We start from the raw sequence: 6,307 nt of genomic DNA, 5'->3' as shown, positions 1-6,307 counted from the left end.
GTCTGAACAAAAACAATGAAAGACAGGCCAGAGGGCCACGGATTGAAAGTCACCCACCTTTGGCTTGGTAGCATCGCCTTCTGTCCACCGGGCCAGCTGATCTCTCTATGTTGATGTTATTGTTGTTAAGTGCCGTCAAGTTGCAGGTGACTCATAGCGACCCTATGAAGGAGAGTCTTCAACCCTTGGGTGTCTTTTATCCTCAAGAACAAAGTATAAGATCAGTAAAAAAGAAGACATTGAGATGAATTGGTATAGTGGCTGTAATAGCAACAATGGGCTCAAATACAATAAATATTGTGAGAATGGTGCTGGCAGTATTTCATTCTGTTCTATATCAGTTTGCCGTGAATTGGAGCCGACTTGACAGTACTAAAAGAAGCAGAGTCCTAACAACAGCACAGCCTACCTTGGGGAACCCTATGAGCCATCCTGATATCCAGAGCCCCTCCATGCTTTCAGAGCCCCTCAAGGCTTGAGAACTCATCGCTGAATCCTCAGATTCCCTCTGGTGTCCCAGGTCACCTGGCAGAGCATGGTTACAGGCAGGGAAGGGCTCATATTTAGAAGGGGAGCTTCATGGCATCTGCAGCTCAGATCCCCCAAACAGATCTTGATTAGGGGTGCCCTGGTTCTTAATTCAATATAGGAAATCCTCAATTGTTTAGCTTGGGTCACCAAGGTCCTCCATCATGGCCAGTGTCTGACCCTCTATTGGACAGAAGACCTGGGTCTCATGCACCTCACTGGAGCGGTGGGCAACTCATCCCTTCTAACACTGCCAAGCATGGGGACCCTGTCATTTCCCACTGTCCTCTCCTTCCCACTAGCTATTGCTTTGTTCTGTTTAATGAGGTCGTGGATGCAGATGGGATGCCTAGAGTGACAGCTTGGGAAATGACATTAATTGGACAATGTTACAGAAACAAGAGTGGCGCCCAGAGCATCCTTGCTCTCCTGACCTCTCCGTGAGGAGTCTTCTCCGAGAGCAGTTACCCCCTGGGGCTGACGCTGTGCCCAACGCCCCATATCCATGTAGGCTGAGGCTCTCTTTTGTGTTTAACAAACACAGCCTCTGCAGAGGGCCATCTTTGGGGCCCCCGTGTTGTCTCACCTCATCCTCACAGCACTCAGGAGACACTAGGCAAGACAAGAGGGCTCGCAGAGGCTGCACTGTTCCCGCCAGGCTGTCAGAGACCGAGCCCTCCCACTGCGACCCCATTTCTTCTGCTTTGAACTTTTCCTTCATTAATCAACAAAAACTAATAGAGGGTGGGCTTCTGTGGGCTGGGCAGCTTGTGATTCATGCAAAATAGCTGAAATGAGCTAAGAGCATGTTCAGCGTGTAAAATAATAATCAGAGCACAAACAAAACAGACTTTGAGTCCAGGACGCAAAACATGATGATCTTATACTGAAGCATGCATGATATAATCTAATGTTCAGAAACCAGCAGAGCTGCTTCAGCATGAAAATGGGTGTTCCAGGAGAAAACACCATAGACGCCTCAGTCCCTCTGCAAATTTTCTCTCTCCCATCATGTGACACATTTCTGGAGTGTTTACTAGAGGATGGTAAAGCTCTTCAATGTAGGTTTCTCATGCCCTGAGTCTGGATCTCTGGACTCCCACTGAGACGCAGACCCTGACCCAAAGCTCTGGGCTGGGAATTCTGCATTCTCAAGCACCCGGCCACTTTTCTGATACTCTCCCTGAGTGGAGAGTCTTAGGAAGCTGGCTTGGCTTGGCGAGAGTGATCATGCAGCATGTTCCTATTTGATAGGCTCTGGATGGAAAATATATGGAGATTGGAGGAGGGGAAATTCCTAGAGCAGAAAATGCAGAACTCAGTCCACATGTAAAGCAGCTGGGAGCTGTTGGGAAGGAGAACAGCCAGAAGCTTAGGGCAATAATGCTGTTAAATATTCAAGCTTCATGTGATGGGCTTTGGCCTGAAGAAGGAAGGTCGGGGAAAACAGGATGCCCCCAGGCAAGAGAAAGTGGCTGGCTACTTCCATAGATTTCAAAAGACCCTCTTCAAAAAAAAGTAGAGGAATCCATGAGAGTGTGTGAAAGGAAGTCATGCGCCCTATCGGCATCCTTCTCCTTTCTTCCCAGTCCAACACCTGCCCAGCAAGGACAGCGGTGGGAGCTCAGTGGCAGCGTCGGCACCTTCCACACGAGAGACCCAGCTTCAATTTCCAGCTGACACACCACATATGCAGCCACCGCACAGTTGTCATCAGAGGATTGCTGGTTTTTATGACACTGAGCAGGCTTCAGTAGAGCTTCCAGGCAAGAAAGGCCCCGTGATCTAGTCCTGAAAGCCTTGCTGTTACAGAGTGCATAATGCGGTCCACAGCCGACCGTGGGGATGGCACCGGGCTGGCAGCATTTCATCCCACTGTGCAGGGGTCATCCTGAGTCAGAGGCTGACGCAACGGCAGCTAACAACAACTTTCCCAGTAGTGAGCTCACCGTGTGTGGATAGCTGCATAAACACATTTCTCAATTTTACAAAAATCCCATTGAAGAGTTGAGAGGCCGTCACCTACATGAATACCTATGTAGGAGTGTGTATGGGGGAGGCAGTATAGAGTGAGGGGGGGCCCAGCCTCACCAGGAGAGCAGAGGTTTGGGAAGTACAGGCCACTTCATGATGTGCGGAGTCTGGGTTTGGAACACTCAGAAGAGCATTTTACAGGCCATTCGTAAAGATGGGCAGAATGCTGGGAAATATTGGTTGCCCCACGTGACATTCCTAGCTGAGATCGAACAAGGCAACACTCTGCCTTCTCGTTTCAGCTCTTTGCAGAAGCAGACTATCACATCTCTCTCTCGTGGAATGACTCAGAGGGTCGAACCACCAACCTTTTAGTTAGCAGTGAATGGTTGTGCTACCAGAGTCCCCCTCATACCATACAAAACGGTCCTTCTCATAGCAGACTTAGTGCCATGTTTTTCCACATTGCTTGCCTTTTCTTTTTTAAATAAATTTTTTTCATTAAATTTTATTAATTTTAATGAGCATTTACAGATATTTTGGGTTTCCATTCATTCATTGTTGCACTATTTTCTCTACCCTCCTCCCCAGTTCTTTCCTCTTTTTTCCCCCCCTTGAAAGTCTATTTTAATTGTCCCATTGCCACAGTGCTTGTCAAAGCCAGTTCTGATTAATCTCCTTTGTCAGTGTGTCCTTTGCCATTCCCTATCACTCCTCCCTGAGAGAGACTTCACCCTGATTCATAAGGAAAAGGGGACAGCATAGTCTCTTAGCTACTTCCTGCTGAAAAGGGATACTGTAGGTTTCAGGGTAAAGATCTTCTCTCACTACTCTAAAGGGCCCCTTTGGCAATAGGAAACACATAGACTATTGCAGAGATTGATTTTGGAATTTAGATGCACTGTTATGAATTGTGCTTAGCCATACATGTTCATATCCTTGAAGATGCATCATGGAAGTGTTGCAGCCTAGAAGACATAAATTTAACAAGTTAAAAGTACATGAGTCAAAAATTAAAAAGCAATAATATTCCAAGTAGAGGTTCTAATAGTGGCACAAATCAAGTTACAGAGGGAAGGTAGTTCTTAAAATAAAAGGCCTATTGACTAGCACTTTGTCTATTATAAAGGTTAGGAACCACAAGATGTAGAGACTCAACTATGTCATCTATTGTTCTTAAGTCCTGGAGCAAATTCCATCTACCACTGGGTTGTTTTACAGCTCAGAAGTCCACATGCAAGGCAGAGGTGAAGTAAGGAACTGCTTATGAGGTTTTCTGTCAATTCTAACAACTAAGAAATAGTGGGAAGAGTGGGACCTCAGAGGGCATTTAGAACCAATTAGTAGGCGCTGTGTCCAGGAGAAAACGAATATACTTACCAGTAATGTTAATGCTTATCCACAGCTCTTCTGGGAGGATCTAAATTGTCGAAGCGTCCTCCTTTGTTTCCAGCTGGGAGCCGGGGCCTGTCAGTCCTGTCAGCCACGAGGACCTGATGTGGGCCGCCCTTGGCCAAGTGTCCTTCAGATCCACACTTAAAGCAAGTGAGTGGGAGCTTCCTCTCTACTCCCTTGCCTATCTGTGGCTCTCATCTGTGACACTGTGTACTGAAGTGGCCCAGCTTTCCACAGTGGAAGCAATTCTGACCTTTATTACCTTTGGGTGGCCCTGTTTATGAGTAAGACTTCCTTTTCCTGACACAGGCCCTAAACTGGCAGCAATAGCTGCCCCAATAATTTTGGCCATTCTCTGGTCTTTTAAATAAAATTTTTATTTTAACTGTGATTTTAACGAAAGTTTACAGAAAAGTTAGATTTTCATTCATTCATTGTTGCACATTTTACCCCCCTCCCTCCCTTTCCCCTCGCTAGTTCATTTTTCTTAATATTCATTCATTGTTGCACAATTACTTCCTCCCCTTTCTCTAGTCCTCTTTGCAATGTACCTCTTATTCTGGGCTGTTGCCATACATATAATACTGAATCATGTATTCCTTTTAAACAGTTCTTATTGTTTGTCATTTTCTTTGGTGATTTTGCTGTGAGATGCTGTGAGAACCCAGGAGGGGTACCTCATAAAACCTGGAGCTCATATGTCCTGAGGGGGTAGATAGCCAGGCTTGTGGTCTCCTTTCCATCAGCTGCATCCATGGTCCTCAAATGGACCAGCATCCCTGGTCAGGAGATGCAGCTGCTTCCGGAGGGATGAGAGATGGGAGAAGTATAAGAGGAAGCTTCTGGAAGGCAGGCAGGCAGGCAGGCAGGCAGGCAGGGCATCCCAGAGCTGTTTGTCTCTTCTGGAACACGAGCTGTCTTAGGCTGGGTTCTCTAGAGAAGAAAAATGTACAAAATAAAACCAGTGCAAGGGTATTTGGGTTTTTTTTGTTTGTTTGTTTGTTTGAGATTTAATACATGAGCTTATTTATTTGCCACACATAGAAAATTCTATTTCTGACTGGATTCGGATTTGGAGGTAGAAGCTCTCAGAGACGACAGCCTCCGTCTCTTGGCGATCTGCTCCTGTCGTTTCTTTTTGGCCTCCTTCATTCTCTTGGCCAAAAGCTTAGCATACTCTGCAGCCTCCTCCTTATTTTTCTTAGTGTGCTGTTTCTTCAGTGAAATGCGCCGGCGTTTGTGCTGCAGGACGCGTGGAGTAACAAGACGCTGAATCTTGGGCGCTTTGATCCTGGGTTTCTTGCCTTCTTTGTTTAGTGGCTTTTTCACAACATATTGACGGACATCATCTTCCTTGGAGAGACTGAAGAGTTTGCGAAATCTGCTGGCTCTCTTGGGCCCCAGGCGACGTGGTGCAGTGGTATCAGTCAGTCCTGGGATATCCTTCTCCCCTTTCTTGATAATGACTAAGTTGAGAACACTCAGATTGGCATCCACAATGCAACCCCGGACAGATTTGCGCTTCCTCTCTCCGGTTCTCTGTGGTCTGTAAGAAGAGTGCCCCTTACTCAGCAGCAGGCGAACCCGGCCATGGGTCAAGACACCCTGCTTCATGGGGAAACCTTGCTTGTCGTTTCCACCGCTGATCCGGACAACATATCCCTTCCACTCGTCACCGAGAGAGTCAGCAGCAACTCCTGTGGCCAGTCGCTTCTCATAAAACGTCCGAAGTTTGCGTTCATCGTCCACCTCAATGAGTTTCTGGCAGCCAGTGGCTGGGAAAGAGATGTTCAGCTTAATGGTGAAGCACCCAACAGCCCCAGCGGCGCCACGAAAAAGAGCATATTTGTATATTTTTAAGTTAATTTTAGGAGCCCTCATGGTATCGTGTATAATGTGTTGGGCTGCTGACCGAAGGGTCAGTGGTTGCATCTACTAGGAGATCGATGGACAGACTGCTCCAGTTAAGGTTAATTTATAGCCTTAGGAACCTTATGGAGCGTTGCGCTGAGCCAGTCAGCCTCCACTCCCCAGCAGTGGGGAAATAGAGATTATGTAAATGAACTGACTCATGCCTTGTAGAGGTTGGCCAGTCTGCAGCGTGTAGCTGCAGAGACTAACACAAGGGAAGGCAGGAACCAAAGAGGGGATGGGCCAGGTGGAAGGTCAGGGGAGGGCAAAAGGCAAGCCCGTGCCACAAAACTACTTTGATACTCTATGTCAGGTCACATCCCTGACAAAAAAAAAACAAAACCCAAAACACAACAAATCCCGAAAACAACAACAAAAACCCTGTTGTAACTGATGGACAGTTTATAGCAAATCTCATCAAGGAAATGATTACATCAGATCTCAGAAGGAATGACTTCATCTTAACTGCCACAAACTTACAGGCAGCCGAGCTGACACA

At 46.8% G+C, this 6,307-nt stretch overlaps 1 pseudogene; it reads right to left on the bottom strand.

The window, feature by feature from the left end:
* Positions 1–4,947: 4,947 nt before the first annotated feature.
* LOC102851361 lies at positions 4,948–5,778 on the bottom strand (annotated as a pseudogene).
* Positions 5,779–6,307: the final 529 nt, after the last annotated feature.

This window comes from Elephantulus edwardii, unplaced genomic scaffold (genome assembly GCF_000299155.1).
Source record: "Elephantulus edwardii isolate Elephantulus edwardi_28Jun2011 unplaced genomic scaffold, EleEdw1.0 scaffold00228, whole genome shotgun sequence".
Taxonomy (NCBI): Eukaryota; Metazoa; Chordata; class Mammalia; order Macroscelidea; family Macroscelididae; genus Elephantulus; species Elephantulus edwardii.
This window is presented reverse-complemented; position numbering and strand designations above follow the sequence as displayed.